Source organism: Phyllostomus discolor, chromosome 3 (assembly GCF_004126475.2).
Source record: "Phyllostomus discolor isolate MPI-MPIP mPhyDis1 chromosome 3, mPhyDis1.pri.v3, whole genome shotgun sequence".
In the NCBI taxonomy this organism is placed as follows: Eukaryota; Metazoa; Chordata; class Mammalia; order Chiroptera; family Phyllostomidae; genus Phyllostomus; species Phyllostomus discolor.
Window position 1 is genome coordinate 24379965 of NC_040905.2, and position 18949 is coordinate 24398913.

Consider the following 18949-nt stretch of genomic DNA (forward strand, 5'->3'; position numbering starts at 1 on the left):
CCACATGTTTATATGTTGATGGGAATGACCAAGGTAGCACAAAAAAAAATGTTACTTAAGGGAGAAAAAATTGCTGAAATGATGTACGCATTTGTTTTTAATTTATACCTCCATTCTGCTGAGCTAACAACTGCTAAGCGAATTTTCATTTAAGTATTTTTTCTACATCTTTTTACACGGTTGCTATTGTAACTGAAGAATACATATAGAGATATTTAAGATATTTAACTCAGTAATGCACACAGATGCAGAATGAAGTATTATTTGAACAAGAGTTAATGACAGTCCATTAAGTTATAAGACGCCAAAAATAGTTCAATTCCCTGGCAACTAAATGGTCATTGTGGAGTTCTGTGCAATTCTTCTTTGTAAGAGCAAAGGGGCTTTTTGTTTAACAATTTGCCTATAATATGTCCTGCTTAGCATGTGCTGGAAATGAAAAGCACAGTAATTCATTATGGAGTTACCAAATATCTCGAGTAAATCTGAACAGTGGGATGAAAGATGTGCATTAGGAAACATGTGACCTGACATAGAAATGAAGCCAAACGAGAACTAAGAAGAAATCAAGGAAGTCTCAATTGTCACCAGTAACCTTCTGAATCACGTGACAGCAAATAATGCAAAACATTCCTGTTAAACATGCCAATGTTCAACTCAGGAATACGTGACATCCACATTCTGAGGTCTTCACTTATACTTTGCAACCTTGCACGCCTACTAGATGTTATACGAGAGAGCACAGTCAGCAGGCATCTTCCTTTGTCAGCTCCTTTGGGTTCCACCTCAGCTGCTTAGACCCTCCTCGCCCTAGGCCACCCCTGTTTGGGGACAGCATGTGCCCAGCGCCAGAGCAAGGCAAGAGTATGAGGATGCCACCACTTCGATCTGATAAGGACAACTTTGATGAGAATGCCCCCACAATGTTCCCGCAAGTTTGGTCAAGATTCATCAAGCTCACAGCACCATTTCACTACTTCCTCTGCCCAGTGTTCATCCTTCCTTTCTCAGCTGCTGATTCCTTAAAAATCATATGCCCCAAACTCCATCTTATCTTCTGGAAAACACAGTCTGTGACTCCACCCCAGAGCCTGTCTGCCATTGGCTCCAAGGTCTTAGCCCTACAGGTCAAGAGTCTAGTCCACATAAATATAGCTACACTCTCAGTTCAGAGCTTCATCCCTCACTTCTTTAAGTGTAGAAGCGTGCGTGCGCACACACACACACACACACGCACCAGTCTAACCAGCGTGATCAGCCTGTTCTCCAACTGTATAGGTAAGCAGACCCTGAAACAGAGATGAGCAAGGAGCAACTCACCATCTGCCACTGGGTCCCTGATATGCAAGAATTAAATTTAAAACCAGGAGGGTGTCCATCCATTTCTTCTTTGTGGAAGTGGTGGGGCAGTGAGGTGTTTTCCTCATATCCCTGTGCCCTTTAATTTATGGTATGAGTATAACATTGAATCCAAGATGGTCTGGTCAATGATAGAAGAATAGAAAAATTGAAAAATAAAAAGAACAATAGGAGGAGAAAGAAGATCAGATTTAGTAAAGCTGTGACTTCGAGTCATACCTGATTTACAGCTTAACTCCCAGGCCGAGAGTCTCAGCCCTCGGCAGGAGGGTAGCGTGAACTGTGGGACCCCCTGGCTGTTTGGAAGCTGGCTACCTGGGCTGCAGACGGTGCCTGCACCGAGCCATTGGCAACCACGGGCTGTGGCTCCCAACAAATACTGGATTAAGAAGAAGGTTTTTTCATTGGTGCTCTATTAAACTTGATCTAAATCCTCACATGACTAATATTTTGTACTTTTTTCCTCATTAAAAGCTGATTTATTGAGTAAGAGAAATGGACATTGGGAGTAGATAGCAAAGTGAGTGAGCATAAGTATGTACAGGAGGCAAATGCACTGCGTCAGCCTTTGTTTGCTAGTGAATCGCCCCCTGTAGAATTGTCACCAGCAATGAGAAAATACATCCATCAAGCAGACAGTATGCTAGAGAGTCTGTGAACAAAAGCCAAGGACCCAGCCATTACCTCCCCCTTTCCCAATGTGAGAGCATTCCAGAATTGAGAGAGCAAAGACCAAAGTCCCCAGTTGTTCATATTACCCTTGAATGAAACCCCATTACTATGAGTCATTATGTTCCAGTAGCTTTATCTCTAGTGCCTTGAAGCTGCAACACTGTGAATATTTCAGCTGGGATAACTTGTGGTTTGAGGCATTATAGAATTGCGAAAGGCACCCTAAATCACTCGAAGAACATCAGATCAAATTAGATCAAGATGGCAGACTGAAAACATAGACTGCTTCCTCTCTCTCCCAATCCCCAGAAATATGGGAAATTTGAAAAGTGCGTGCATGTGTGTATGTGTGTGTGGTATGTACATTTGTGTACACATGAGAATAATTGTTTACCAGCATTTTAAAAATCTATTAGTATACCAGAAAATTTGGCCAATTCCCAAGAGATGGAAGGCAAATAAAAATTGCTTTGACAGAGGAAAGCAAGAGTCCAAAATTCAGCCTAGGAGAAGCACACTACAAAAAACATCACAGCAGACCTAGGTATGTTCTAAGCCTGGATGTGGTGGGTGCAGAGAGCTGGGGAAACCATCAGAGCTGCCGAAGGGCTATTAGAGCATTTAAGGCACCTGGTGGGTCCACCTTGTCTTCAGCATCCTCTCACTCCACACCTCCACGTCAGTCAGAAGAAAGCCTTTCCCTTAGACTGTGGCAGTTAGTTCCAAGGCTCAGGTGGAGAGGCCAGTTGGTGCCAATGGAAACTTCTGACAAATTAAAGAAGTGGGAAGGCCTCATGGCCAAAAGACAGAGAAATCAAATGCCCTGTCCCGTCTCCTACTCCAAAATCACTGGAGGCAGGTTGCTTCAAACAGAAACAAAATAACACATGCATCAACAAGAAATCTCAAATTTTAAAAATGACTACATGGGCAAGAAACAGAAAATATTTTTAAAAACTAACACTTGAAAGAGAAGCATAAGAAACCACAACTAGGAAAACATGCACAATAGAACAAATTAAAGAGGATTTTAAATTGAGTATAATTAATAACCTCAGAGTTATAAAAGAGATTATCTATGAAATAAAAATGAGTTATTTTGACAAAGAACAGCTAGAAACAAATAAAAGAATGGATTAGCAAAACAAAAATCTCAAACAGACCAAATATCAAAATAGGCACCCTGAGGAATAATTACTGAATTGGAGGACAGAACTAAAAAGTGTCTCAGGTTCCTGTACAGGACAAAAACAAAGTATGGAATACACATCTAAAATATGAAGGATACTTGTAAGAATTTGAAAATCCATTCATTCAGAGAAATTTGGTGCAATCTAAGTCAAAGTGCCAATACTTTTGCTGAACTTACAAGTTAATTATAAAATGGAAGAGAAATGCAGAATTAAAAAGTACAATGAGGAAAAGTTGACCTACCAAATATGTAAAGACCTATCAGCTCACACAGCACGGGGATAGTATATTGAATGGGTTTGCTTGGTACATGAAAAAACATAGACAATTATTAAAAAATGGAAGCTTGTTAAGATACACTTTACATAGACAATTCACAATTCACAATAGATAATTCTATTACATAGAATAAATCAGACATTTGAACTAGCCTCCTTTTAAGAAGCAGCTTCTGGCTTAATGCTGAGTCTTGGTAGAGAATGGAGTGAAGACCTAACCATGAAACATCACATGACCTAGCATCCTGAGTTTCCCATCATGAACCCATGGGGCCCGATCCACCTGGCCTTAGGTTGGGTGTATACAGAAATATGACATTTATCTTTTCTTTCACATACCTTTTCTATATCATGTCCAAAGTAGCAAGCTGGCATTGCTGTTAATTTTCTAATTTTATAGAAGGGTAAACTATCAGAAGGCCTCAACTGAGGGCATAATTCTAACTAAATCTCGATTTTCCAAACTTTTTCTCCCAGGGTTCTCATCCCTTGATTTATAAACCTCACTGTCATTCTCAGTGTTGTTATAACACCATTATGAACCATGCGTGTGTTTTCTGCATGGTTCCACTTTCAAAATGAAGAGCATTCATCTAAAACAAGAATTTAAAGGTTATTCTTTGACAAAAGTCACAAAAGTTCATCACTGTAAATATTTATCCAACAGAAATATGTAATGGGTAATGGATATAGACTCAAAATACAAATTACCTTGTCTGCTGTGTAATAAGTTGAATAAACACATGACTATTCAGTTAAAGTATGTGATTATAGGATGGAAAAGTGGTAAAATCTAAATGTAATTTTTTCATGAAAGCCTTATAAAATCTGTTTAAGGAAAATCAGTTGTCAGTAGAATTTTTTTTTGAGAGCCCAGGACAAAAGTAGGTTAAAACTGTCCTAATTTATAGCCCATTAGAAAGATCTGGCTTTTGTGATGGAGTTTATTGGTGCATCAGGAAACTATAGAGCTATAAATGGATGCATGTCATCAGTAAGAACTGAATAGTAGAAATCTAAACAAAGGCTCAAGGTGGGGTGGAGTTCTTTCTGGGCAAGGGTGTGGGCTGATTATTCTGCACCAGGAAAATAGTACACAGAGATCTAATTGCTTCATCCCTTTAACTCAACTGTATAGATACAGTGATTTGACCCATGAAGAAAAATGCTAGGATTATCCTATTGTCTTTCAAGTGGAAGAGGAATGCTTTTATGTTTTTATTGTTGTTATTATTCTCTTCAGAGGCTGGGAACTCATGACAGAGCCATAAATACTCAACACATTTGAAATCTCAAACGTTGGATATAGTAGGACGTCAAACAGAAGGCACTGGCCTTGAAAATGCAAAGTCACTGGGTCACCACATCATTTGCCTCTAACTCAGTGTTGCGGAGAGACGGCAATAGTGGCGGGAAACACAGAAACCATTTCCCTCTCCTGCTCTTTATTCGCAAAGTCCTGCCCAAGAAGGATGGGTAAGATGTTGGACTAAACAATGACTAAAATGCCTTTCAAAAGACCAAGTTAAATAAGATTAAACAAGATTAAACTAGGGAAGCCAGACAAGACATTTTTGAAAATCCTAAAGGAGAGACTTAGAGAATATAAACTAAATGACTCAGCAACATGGTTTAAAATACATAAATGTGGAAGCTGAAAAGAGAGACCACAGAAGAAAGGAAAAGGTTTGCATCTTAGTACTTTTAATGGCACTATTTTCCTGCTTTTTGAAAAAAGGGTCCTGCATCTTTGTTTTGCACCGAGGCCTGCAGATTAGGTAACCAGCCTTGCCCAGAACATTCAAAGCTAAAGACCCTCCCCCGACCCGCAGGTAGTGAACCAGTGAACAGGCATTTCTGGGATGTTAATGGTCTGTTCACAAAGCTGGAAGGGACCCAATGGTAGATTCATTGCTCTTTTGAAGACTAAATTTTGGAACACACCAATGAAAACAAAATTTTGACTGTGTAATCCATGCAATGGATATAAAATAGACAGCGAAGCCCCAGATGAAATCCTGACAGCAGTGTTGAGGTGTCCACAGAGGGTTATCTGCTCTAGACTCTTGTGTCTCTCAAACCAGGAAGTTCTCTGTGCTGCCTAAATAAATTTAAGTTGGTTTCCTGTAATTTTCAACTGCAAGGGCCCTGGGCTGTGCAGAATTCTGAAACCTGTGGTTGCTTGGAAGGGTAACATCCCAGCTCATCCGTTGCAATGCTGGAATTCCCACATACTCCAGGAACAGGGCTCCGTTGGGGAGATCCCAGCAGACCAGGCTGATAACACCTCCTGAAGTCCCAACCCACACTGACTAAAGACCATTATCAGAGAAAAATTGAAGTTAATGAAAGACTGTTCCAAAGTTCATGGAAAACTTTTAATAATAGGCAAGATTGGAGGTCAACTTTGATGGAAAGATAATCCTAAACAATCAATCAGCTGGAAATCTGAAGGAGTTTCTAAGAGGGAAAGGTAACAATATTCATGAGGAAGGGAGATCTTATGGAAAGTTCCCTCTGAATTTTATAGACAATTCTCAACTTTCAACAACAGTGTCAAGGCAATTTTGGAAGGAATAGAAAAGAGTAGGTTGCTGAGTCCAGAGGAAAAAAATATGACTGTTTTGCCTGCAAGAGAGAGAAGGGCTTTGCTGTCTGGCGTATAAAGTTTGCTTGGGCTCCAGGCTGTATATTGACATCGTTGCTGAAAAGAATCCTAGAGGCAATCACCTGCTCTCCTTTGATCCTGGAAGCAAAAGTCACAGTTGAAAAGAAACAGGGGTGGGAATTTTTTTATGCCATGTTCTGCATTGTCACTGTGTTAAATGCTTTCACATACTTGCTCACATTTAATTCTTCCCTAGGAGATCAATTAGAGCACAGTTCTCATTATGTATAAATCGACTCTGAAAGAGGTCAGATATTTTGCCCGATATATCAGGGGAAACTATCAAGTCCAGGACTCACCCAGGTGTGTCTGAAGGCCCATGGCGTGAATTTAGTAACACAATTTCTCACAAGGTGAAGAGGACTGGGGTGCTCACAGCTTCTAGGAAAATTATTTTAAAGAGGGAAAGGGAGCTACACGCTGCAGACCAACCCTGCCTGTATATTGTCAGTTTTTTTTATTTATACTCCCTTGTCCTCAATTTATAAATGGAAAATAGTGTTGCTCTTCTTGCTTCATTCTCTTGACTTTGAACTCCCAAAAGACAACATTGTTGTAAGGTCAAAATAAAAATTTTCTCTGAAAATACTAGGAGCACAAATGAGAAGGGAAAAACGTTAAAAATTATTTTAAGAAATATGTTTTGGGAAAGTGGCTTTAATAAAAATCCAAACTATTCATATTGACTGTAAGATTTTGCCGTGTGTGTGTGCATACATGTGCATGTCATCTACCAGCAACTCACCCCAGCGGAAATCCTGAACACTTGAAAACAATGTACATTGTGTTTGGCTGTCCCTGGATCTTAGATTGGCAGTGACTTTGTACCAAGGATCTGCAGCTTACCCAAGCCTCACGCCATTGTTCTAGTTAATTAATGACTGCTTCTAGCAAGAAAAAGAAAACACTAATACTAGTTTTACCTTTGCTCACACTGAAAACCTTAATGTAAAATGTCACGGAGACCCAGAATAACCAGGTAAATTTGTCTGCAGTCACTTGTGAACCTGTGGCCACCCTACCCAGCATGAAAAAGAAACAAACTTGAACACTAGAGGGCAACATCATTCCTCCAATACACACTCAAATAAAAACTAGGAATGTGAAAGAATCCCTCGATGTTTTTTCTTCCCTTTAAGAAGACTCCCTTGTGACTGATGCACACGGCTTGATGAGTTTGGAGCTAAGCGTGTAGTCATGAAACCATCCGCGCGATGAAGGTAACAGACGTAGCCCTCATTTCCAAGTTTCTTCCTGCCCTGCCCCCGCCCCTGCCCCTGCCTTGCTGTGTGTGTGTGTGTGTGTGTGTGTGTGTGTGTGTGTAGAGCACTTAACATGAGATCTACACTCTGAACAAATTTTCAAGTGTGTGATACAGGATTGTTAACCATAGGCACTATGTTAGACAGCGGATGTCTAGAGCTTCATCTGTGTAACTGAAACTTGACGCCCATTGAACATCAGCTCTCCCTCGTCCCCACCCTGCAGCCCTTGGAAACCACCATTTTACTCTCTGCTTTTCTGAATTGACTATTCAGATACTTCATATAAGTGAAATAAACATGAGAGTGCAGATATCTCTTTGGGATTCTGATTTTCATTCTTTGGGGCATACACCCAGAAGTGGGATAGCTGGGTCGCACACTAGTTTTGTGGGGGAACGCCGTGCTGTTTGCCGTGCCCATGTTTTTCCAGGCACTAAGATGATCTTCCCATGGTCCCAGCAAGGGCCAAACCCTCTACTTGCCTGGTACTTTCTGTATCCTCTTGTCTGCTCAAGGACGTTGGTCTAGTGATGTTTTTCTCCTACTCTTTCAGTGAATTTCCCTCTACCGTGTCTTTTCCAGCATCAGGAGCTGAAAGGAGAAATGGAGTCAATAAAGGCAGTTTAACTAAACACTTTATGGAAATACAACATATATACAGGAGAGTACTCAAATCACAAGTGTGTATGATTTGTTGGTTTTTCGCAAATTGAACACAGTGATATAACCAGCGCAGAGTTCAAGAGCAAGAACAGGACCCTGGCCTCAGAAGTCCTCCTTATGACCCCTTTCAACTCACTGCTCCCCAGTGCTAACCACCATTTTGACTTCTCACACTTTTTTCCAATTCTATGTAAACTGACAAATACAACATATATTTTTTGTGCCCAGCTTCTTTTGGCCAACATTATGTGTGAGAGATTCACGCATATTATTGCAGGTCGTTACAGCAAGTGAGTCATTTCTAGTCTGGGATATTGTAAGTAGTGTTGTTATGAACAGTCTTGAATGTGCTTTTTTGTAAAAAGATGTGTGTATTTCAACTGGTCTACAACTAGGAGTGTAACAGGGTGCACTCCTAGTCCCAAATGGGGTCCCATTTTGAATGAGGCCCAGAACGCAAGGTGTTCAGGAAATATTAAGATGTCCTCAGCCCTTCCCCCACAGGTGTGGGTTGTGGGAAGGGACACATGGAGCAGGGCCATTGAGAGCTGTTTTGCATAGCAACAGCTTTGCAGCTAACCTCTGGTGTGGTCATTTAACACATCTATAACCTTTAACGGGTTACACAGATATGTTAAATAGCTGTGGCTATGCTCTGAGCCAGGGGGATGGAATAACTTCCCACCAAGATGTAACTGGAGGCAGGTCCCCCAAGTTACAGTACCTGCGTGGGAGCTTGGAGAAGATTGGCTCCATACATGGGGCCACGCCTGCCCAAATTCACGATGGCAGCCCAGTAAAGCTGGAAGGATATGAGTGGCTGGCAGGTGTAACTGATTGTGGGAGGAGTTGGAAATGGGCTTCAGAGGAAGACTGGCGTGGGGATTAAACCCAGACATGGCAGCCATTGAGAGGAGAACTATGGCGACTTTGGCCAGAGTGGAGACTCCCTCAACCATTGTGGAAGGAGGACCACAGGCTGTGGCAGTACAGAAAGGTCCACAGCCAGTGCGGGGGAGAACCACTCTGTCTTTAGCAGAGTGGGGACTCCTGCAGCCCTGTGAGAGAGAATCACCATGCAGCTTTAGCAGAGAACCACTACTCAGCTTTGGCAGAGTGGCGACCCCCCTCTTTGCAGCCAATGAGGAGGAGAGAACCATGTGGCTTTGCCAGAGTGGGGACCCCTGCAGCTTTAGAAGGGGGAACCACCACCTGGCTTTAGCAGAGATCCCGGTGACACAACTGATGGTGCTGGGAACTGAGGGAGGCCTACCAGCTGAGACAGATTACTGAGAAGAACCAGGGGCTGCCCTGAGCCACAGACTTCTATTTCTTTTCCTGAGATACGGTACCCCAGACTGGGCAAAGAGGGAAGGAAAGACTGGTTGTGTTTGTGGGTGTTTTAAGGGACGTTGGGATTTGATGAAGACATTAGGTCACTACTTTAAGTCTATATAGCATCAAATAAACAGTTCTTTTCCTTTTCATGAATCTCTGGCATTGAGAGATGTCTTTCCTCTGTCAGTGGACATAAACAAATCTGGGGGTTTCCTAGATTTGGTAATAGTGTATTGCCTTTGGCCCCCTTGGCCCCTGTTGTTCTGTAACAGAGTGCAATGATGTATATGTTAGATGAAATATCAGCATGCTTGTCCGTAAGAACAAAGTCCTCTCATAATCGTATGAGAGGTTATGAAACACGGTGCATAAGACTTGTAGACTTAAGTACAAATGACCAATTCAGCTTTTCCCCTCCGTTGTCTAATGAATATCTCAAATTAACATATCCAAACTGTGCTTTGTCCAATTTGTTCCCATTCAGTCTATCCCATTTCACATGGTGGCAATTCCATTCCAAATTGTACTTGTCGGAAATCTTTGAACCGTCTTCAAATCTCTTTCTCTCTGAGTCTGCTTCCAATAGTGTGTGTGTGTATGTGTGTGTGTGTACATATATCCATATATCCAGAATTTGACTACTTCTCAACCATCCCACTGCTAATTAGAGGGACCAATTAAGTTGTGTCAAACATTTTGATCCAAGCCCCCAACAGGTCTGTATTCAGTATTGCAGTGGCTTTGACGGATCTCCCAAATTCTGCCCTTGTTCCCTTTCATTCTACCCCCATCAGAAGAGTCAGAGTGAATCCAAGAACCCAAACAATCATAATGGGCTCTATGCCACTGTGATTTATAATGAAAAATATGCATTGGGTTTTTGTCCAGTCCCAGGCACCAAAGCTCCTAAACTCCACAGTTATTTCCTAAGTGGCTGGAGCAATCAAACGTGTCTTTTGTTAAGTTAATGAGGGGACTTTTGCAGTGAGCCTGGGGAGGTGAGCTGGTTGCCAGGGGAACCAATGTTGTGATTAGAGGGTTGAAACTTTCCAACACCCCCATACTTGATGGAGAGTGAGTTCAATCCTCAATGGCCAATGATTTCATCGATCATGCCTATGTAATAAAGCCTCCATTAAAACCTAAAGGCAGGGCTCAGAGAGCTTTTAGGTTAGTGAAAATGTAGAAATTTGGAGAGGGTATCGCACCCAGAGAACATGGAGGCTCCTCACCCCTCCTCACATAGCTTGTCCTATGCACTCCTTCATCTGCCTGTTCATCTGTGTCATTTATGCTATCCTTGATAATAACCTGATAAACATAAGTAACTGTTTCTTTGAGCTCTGTCAGCCACTCCGGCAAATCAATCAAACTGGAGGAAGGCAGCAGGGAAACCTCCAATTTATGGACAGTTGGTCAGAAACACAGGTGACAAGCTGGACTTGTGATTGGCATCCGAAGTGGTGTTGGCAGCAGGGGAGTGGGGCAGGCGTGTGGCACTGAGTCCCTGACCTGTGGGATCTGACTCTATGTCCCGGCAGGTGGTGATCGAATTGAGTTCGTTGCTTGGTAGTGTGGGAAAGATACACACTGGAGAAGGGTCACTGTGCCAAGAACTGTCAACGTTAAGAAGCATCCCAACCTGTAGATGTTTTAGGAGAGTTCACTGGAGTCAAACTGATGACACAGCCAGGTGTTGGGAACCACCCTGCCTGGTATCAGAAGCTGAAACCCCCACCTAGGCTAAGGCTAAGGGAACACCCTTGGAACCGTAAGCCAGCAAGGAGACAAAAGCTTATCTCCCTGGCAGGAGCGCTGCTTCATTCATACTGAAACCCCAAAGCTTGGTCGGTTAGCCAAAGACAGGTAAGATTCCCCAAGGGGGGAACAATCTAAGACAGACACAATCACGTGGGAGGCCCCCAGAAGAAGGACTTTGGGGGCTACAGCAAAAGGGAGTGATGGACCCTCGCTCCTCGGCTTTGACATAGCCTGAGTTCTCATCATCTGGGAGAAAATCTCCTTATCTCTTGGTTGCCTTAGTTCCCGTGCTAAGCCTGAAACAATGACAGGGTGGTGCAGCTCTGTGCTGAAAAGGGTGGATTCCCCGGGTGATCGGGCCTAAGAAAGAATATGTAACTTACTGTGAAACCTCCTTTGGTTAGAATGCTCTCAGTTGAATGAGAAGGGTCCAAGGAGAAGTTAGTTTGTTCCTCAAAGTCTTACAGCCCCCAACTCAAATAGACCGGAAGAGTTCCTTGTTTTGTATGTTCCTTACTTCCTCGTAATGAGTAATGTACTTTACCCTGAATTATTATGCAAAACGAGCCCAATAAAAGCAGTTTGGACGGTAAATCGGCGCCTCCCACTAGAGGCAGTGGCCATTCCGTCCCTACTTCTTCACAAGAAACTAGTCTGTCTCTGTGCATGTTTTTTCTAGCATTTCGACGAGCCATGATCGTTCTGCAGCGGTCCGTGAATCAACTGCTGGCCCGTGACCCACGCATCAGCCAGGAAGCAAGATCTCAAATGCTATGCAGAATGACAGTGTTACAGTTTCTTTTATGTATTTGAAATTAAGGAGGGAAGCTAAAGATGGTTATATGACTGTTGGAAGATAGCAAGGCCGGATTGGATTACAGGATAGTTAACGAGATCTTCTGTTCCCTTGAGGATGGTTACACTGGCCTGGGGTCTGAAAAAGAGGCCCTTTCAAGGGTGGTGTGAACCTAGATGCACAGAGACAACAAACAGGGCTTGCTTAAGGCAAAAACAAACCTTTTACTAAAGACGTTATATACCTGAAACCTGAAGACCTGCCACAACCCGTCCAGCTAGGAATTGACAATCAGATCACCCTGTGAGATAGCTTTCAGTCATTGACCTGTCAGAGTTATTTTAGAGCTCCCTTCTCATCCACAGACTACCCAGTGTCTTCCAGTCGCACTCCACATGGAAGCTGAAAGTGTCATAATGACCTACAGCCTTGAGCATGATGTTCTGCCCACCACTTCCTAGCCATTTTTGTCCTTGCTTCCGACCATTCTCCCCCTTTGGCCACGTGGCTTCCCCACTCGGCTCACTCGCCTCTCTGATGTCCTTCATCGGGGGACACTATTTGCACTTAGGGTTCCAACTCCTTGAAATTTTTTCTTCCAAATATGTGCATGACTTTTTCCTTCCTTTCAGGTTTTTATTAAAATGTCCCTTTAAAAAAAAAAATTCCTTTGCCACCCTGTTAAAAATTGCAGCCGTAATCCATATTCCTCCCCCATATTTTAAATTTCTTTTTACTGACCTTGTTGGCTTTATAAACTATTGTTTTCCAGTAGAAGGTACGTTCCACACGTGCCACATTTTGTCTGCTCTGTTCACGTCATACTAGGAAAGTTCATTCTGGCACTAAACTCCATGTTAGGAAAGTGGCTGCCACATAATATTCACCTAGCATACATGTGTATATAAAGAAGAAAATCCCCTTTTGGAAAAGTATTCTCATTTTCCAGTGACATTGGGAATATTGTATTATGTTCTGTGTATTCCACTATAAACTCAGAAAGTCCCAAAACAGACTCACTGTCTTTTCTGTCTTTTCAACGTCCTGATTTGGTTGATAGTAAATACTAGCAGACGCCAAGGTAGGAATCTGGAAGGCTTTCTGCCATCATCTCACTTGTCTCACTTCATTTTTAACATGTGTTTAGTTGTTTTTCAGCCTCACTTGGCTTGAGGACACGAGAGCAGAAACCTGATTGATTGCACACCATTGTGAACTCAGTGTCTGCATGTCTGCCACTGTGCAGGTCATGTGGCAGGGGGTTCATAAATGCCGGTTAGATAAACGTCAGTGAGTGTATTCTATACTCCTCCCTGTCTCACATTCCCTGCTTTGTAAGGGTCATCACGACCCTGATTCTATCCCAAATGTATTTCTAATTCCCCCCTTCCCTCCATTTCCAACAACCTTGCCCAGCCTTTCGCATCCTTCTCACTAATTCCAGCAACGGCCTATTAAATAAACACCATATCCACACTTATCCTACTCCTGATCCTCCTTCTGTACACCACCACATCTTTCTAAGCACCTGCTTCCCCTTGTCTGTAGGAAGTCTACCCTCTGCAAGTTCTAAAGCTCACCTCTCCCCCATCAACCCTCACTTCACCAACTCTGCCAAAGTATTCATGGTTCCCAGACCACGGCAGGCCCTGTCCTGCCTCCACACCCCCACCACACCAGGTGCGGCGGCCTCCACCTAAAGCGCTCCCACCCACCTGTCCACATCTGCTTAACTAACACCTGCTCTGTTTCCCCGTGTTCCAGAACAAACCTCTGACAGGCCACGTCCCAAGGGCTGGAACTCTCTGTTCTTCCTTCCCCTCCTGTGCCTTGAGGGCAGGAGTTAGGTGTGTTCCCTCTTTGTATCCCAAGCTCCTCGCCCTGCAGGGGCCTCTGGGAGGGCAGGCCTCTCAAGAGCTTTTGCTGAACTCCAGCTCGTGAGCACACCTTCATTTGCAAACCTCCATCTTCACTCCACCTCAGTTTCGACTTTCCCTAGTTACTGTGCTTTTAATGTTTGTGAAGGGTGGACTTTTTATTTTCATGATGACTTTTAGAAAGTTTTTCTTTTCCAAAGTGCTCATCAAGACTAAATGGTGCTAAGTGGGTTAGGAAATGGAAATCTGAGAGTGACTGAGTTCTCAGACAGTTTACCAGGACGAGTAGCCCAGGGGCCTCCACTGGGGTAACCTGTGAACTCCGAGACTCCGCACTGCCCAGGGCCGGGCTGCTCCTCCCACAGCACCACCCCCACCCTGAAAAGGGAGGCCCAACACCCACATTTCTCACCCAGGATGCCTACTGTGAGCTGCACTGTGTTCCCCAAAGCTCACATGTGGAACTCCTAACCCCCAGGACCTCAGAATGTGATAAATTCAGAGACAGGGCCTTTGCCAATATGATTAAGATCAAATGAACTCATCAGGGTGGACCCTAGTACAACAAGGCTGGTCTCATTACAAGAAGAGGGAATTTTGGGGCACAGACACACACGGAGGGAAGACCATGTGAAGACAATGCGGGAAGATGGACATCGACAAGCCAAGAACAGAGGCCTCAGAAGGAACCAACCCTGCCGACATCTTGAACTCGGACTTCTAGCCTCCAGGATTATTAGCTGAGCCACTCAGCCTACGGTAGTTCGTAATGGCAGCCCTGGCAAGCTCACACATTAACATTCGTGTGTTTCTTCTTCTACATGGATGCCCTTCCAAACAGTGGAATCTTACTGTATGTTTCATTTCACCATTGTCTTTTTCGTAACAGGAAGTGGCTGCCTTCCCACGCCCAGCATTTTTAATGACCCAATAGCCACTTTGGATATAACGAAACATGACACAGTCTTTTCTTGAAGGAACCACAGTTTGTCTTCCCAGGACATCGGAAGGCACACCTGACAGAAGCGGAATCGTTTGCACAGTGATCCACGGGAACGTCACTCCCGCAGCCCACTGCTTCTATCTCACTTTCTGAGCTAGGCAACAAGAAAAAAAAAAAAAAAAAGAATCAGGCCCTTTTTGGAGAACTGATGATTTCTCATCTTCATGGGAAGCACAAACATGTAGATTCTTCAAATGCCAGAGGCCTTAAGTGATTATATTTTAAAATATTCTGGAAAGAAAAAGCATGGTCCAAAAAGCAGCTTAGAATCCACTCGGGGCTGACTTGCAAATAAAAGGTCTATAAGCTAAGATACAACGTGGCTGGCTCCATAAATGTTGCTCTCTTGTGCGTTCCTTGTTGTACTTGTGGATCTGTTTTCTAAATTAGAATGAAAGCATTGTATAAACATGTTTTGTGTCCCCATGTAAGGCTTTGTTTATCAAAGACATTATATAATTGGGGAGGAGCTCGAGTTTTGGTAGCTGCCAGACCGCTGTCCCTAACGACACACTGCCACCCGGGGCCCGAGCATCTTGCTCTCTCTGAGTCCGGTTCCATGCCTGGGCATCTGCAGCATGTCGAGGCTAGCAATCCCTCCCTAGGGCTGCGAGGAGGAATAGATAAAGTATAAATCACTTAGTGTGGTGCCTAATGCACAATAGATACTGGTTTTTTTAAAAGATGATATTTTACTGCCATTTTCCCTATAACTTTTCTATAAGGAAATCTTACATTCTGAGTATATGAGTCGTATCTTAGGTGTTTAAAGCAAGTCGACTTAGGTAATACTTTGTCCTACTTTTTACTTGTGGATTATTGAGAAGAACGTGACCTAAAAAAATTAGGTTTGCAAAAAGAAATCGATAGTATAAACACAGAAATTAACTTGCTCTTTCCTGATTTCCACAAGATCATGCCAATAGATGCTTTTAAATATTTCTTTTCTACTTAAGATACCTTTCTATGAACAAACAGTTTAGCTGCTTTTATTTAGTTTCATTTACTTCCTCAGTAAATGTTACAGAGTTTTGGAAAGTAAACAGAGGCAGAGCGGCAGAGAATTCCCAAGACTATTGTTTCTTGGATCTGAGGCCTTGGGGACTGAATCACCACAAACAAATCTGAGCAGACTTCATCCACCCATGGATATTAGGGGGTCTGTTCTTTGTGTAGAGTGGGTGTTACCACCACAGTTATGTAAGGGCACTTGTTTCCCGTAAAGTGTGGGAAGAGTTTTATTTATTTTTTATTTTTTAACTTTATTTTTAATTATAGTTGACAATGTTATTTTAGTTTCAAGTGTACAACAAAGTTATTCAACCTTTATATACCTTACAAACTGATCACTGAGTTACTGCTGTATTACTGACTATATGTCTTATGCTGTACAATACATCCTACTGACTTACATCACTGGAAATTTTTACTTCTTAATCACCTTCCCTCTTTCTGCCCAATCTTCACCCCCTTCCACCAGTTTATTGTCTGTATCGATGAGTTGGTTTTTGTTTCATTTTGTTGGTTCAGGTCTTTGTGTTTTGTTTTGTGTTTTAGATTCCACATACAAGTGACATTATATGGTATTTGTCTTTCTCTGTCTCACTTCATTGAACATAACACCCTCTAGGGTCAGGGATGTCCAAACTTCTGGCGTCTCTGGGCCGCAGTGGAAGAAGAGTTGTCTTGGGCCACACATTAAATACATTGAGACACGTAATCACAAAATAATCTCATAATGTTTTAAGTAAATTTGTGATTTTGTAGTGGGCTGCATCCATAGCCATCCTGAGCCTCATGAAGCCCATGGCCACAGGCTGGACACCAGGTCATTCCATGTTAGGGTGGCAACAGTTTTAAATAAAGGAAATTTGTACCCATTACAAATGTTCATCTTGGTATTTTTTAACAAGATTTTTTAAAGATTTTATTTATTTAATTTTAGAGTGGGGGAAAGGGAAGGAGAAAGAGAAGGAAACATCATGGCCAAGAGATATATTGATCTGTTGCCTCTCACTCACCCCCAACTGGGGACCTGGTCCACAACCCAGGCCTGTGCCCTGACTGGGAATTGAACTCGTGACCTCTCACTTCACAGGCCACTGCTCAATCCACTGAGCCATACCAGCCAGGGCTCATCTTAGTATTTTAAGAATTATAATAGTTTTAATGCACCACTGTAATGTACTATAAATGAGACATATTTTCTAGCTAATCCGAAGGGTTTTTTTGTTTTGTTTTTTGTTTTTTGTTTTTTTTTAACTTTTTTTTAAAAGATTTTATTTATTTATTTTTAGAGAGGGAAGAGAGGGAGATAGAGAGAGAGAGAAACATCAATGTGCGGTTGCTGGGGGTTATGGCCTACAACCCAGGCATGTACCCTGGCTGGGAATTGAACCTGGGACACTTTGGTTCCCAGCCCACGCTCAATCCACTGAGCTACACCAGCCAGGGATAATCTGAAGTTTTGTTAGGGAAAAATTTACACATCACATTTCCTTTGCTCAAGAAGTTAAGTCATCTTTGTTGCTTTTTTTATTTAAATGTAGATCTCTTTCTCAAGTTCACTCAATGGCTTTCCAGGATTCTGCCCCTTCTACTGATCATCAAAGCACCTTTGATTATTATGTGAAGTGCCCACCTCTCACCCAGAATCCCCTATCCCAACTGCAGATATGCCTGGCCGGCCTGAACATTTCACCCGTAACTCTGAGACACCTAAACTGCCTCTTCCACAAAAAAACAAAGACCACCTGGGCTTTGAGCCAAGACTGCTCTTCCCCTTGAATAACATTGAACCTGAGTAATTCTTGGCCATCTTCGATAAGTGATTTTCTATGTTTCTCTCCTCTTAAAAGGTGATTTAGGGAACGATGTGTTAAAGTAATATTTTCTTTTAAGGGCAGAAAAAAAGAAGGCTTTCAAGAAGACAGTCTTTGATTGTTGAGAAATTACTTTGGGCTCCACTCCATCGCTCCCTCCCTGCCTAGCACACCACTGCAGCAGGCAACTGCAAGAATCCAAGAGGGCCAAAATACACTGACTAAATGGAACCACAGTGCTTCCTGGACACTCAGCCTTTGGATGACGCAAGACAGTGGTACAAGTTAGTCATGCGCAAACAAGAGTGACTCTTAACTAGCTTTATTTGCTTGGGTTCCAAGTATCACCACCTACACCAGGTCCTATACCAGGTCTATAATGGTAATAACACGCCTTGTTCCTTTATTCACTGATACAGCAATTGCTTATTGAAGAACACTGTGGTAGGTCCAGCAGGAGCAAGGGTGAACGCAGCAGCATCTGTGGTCACCAATAACTCCCACTCCAATGGAGAAGAGGACGATTCCAAAACAATATGGAAACCCAGTGATAGGTGTGTGGTATAAAAGGGGCATTTCTAACCCAGAGGGAAGGGAAGGAGCTATGAGCGAAGACTTCCTGGGAAAGACAAAGCCTACACTGAATCTTATACTTAAAAATCTCAGAGATCTATAGAGATCAAAATTTTACACACCTAAAAAAAACCCCATGTTTTAAGGAGATAACCTCTCAGGCCAACTCGCTTCACAAACACCCTCAATTCCAATTGGAAAATGGGCTCCAGAGCCGTGATTTTTTTAATGTAAAATTAAATTTTGTCCACTTGCTTTTTTTCTCACACAAATGAAACCATAAATCCTGGTCACAAAATGGGTGTTTCTCAACTTTCAAAACTTTGGTTCAGAAAACATCTATTTCTCGTTCAGTTAAATAAGGTTCTGGCAGATGCTGGTTCTCACCCTGCCGCCAAAGCCATTCTACGCTTGGGCTGTGGTGTTTGGACAGACTTGAAATAGGAGCGTTGAATCCCAACGGGTGTGTCCTGATGTGATAATTGCTTCTGGGACAGGTTATTGTGCTCGGCTTCCCAGCCGGGATTCGGCTTAAAATACATTTTGCATATTGTGCAAATCGCTTGGAAAAAAATCCCTGATGAACTGCCTATAAAACTCCTAGCACCGGCTAAGTCATATTCTCAAGTATTTCATTTTTCCATTGGGCCCAACTTCCCAAGAGTTTTGTTTTTTTATTAATA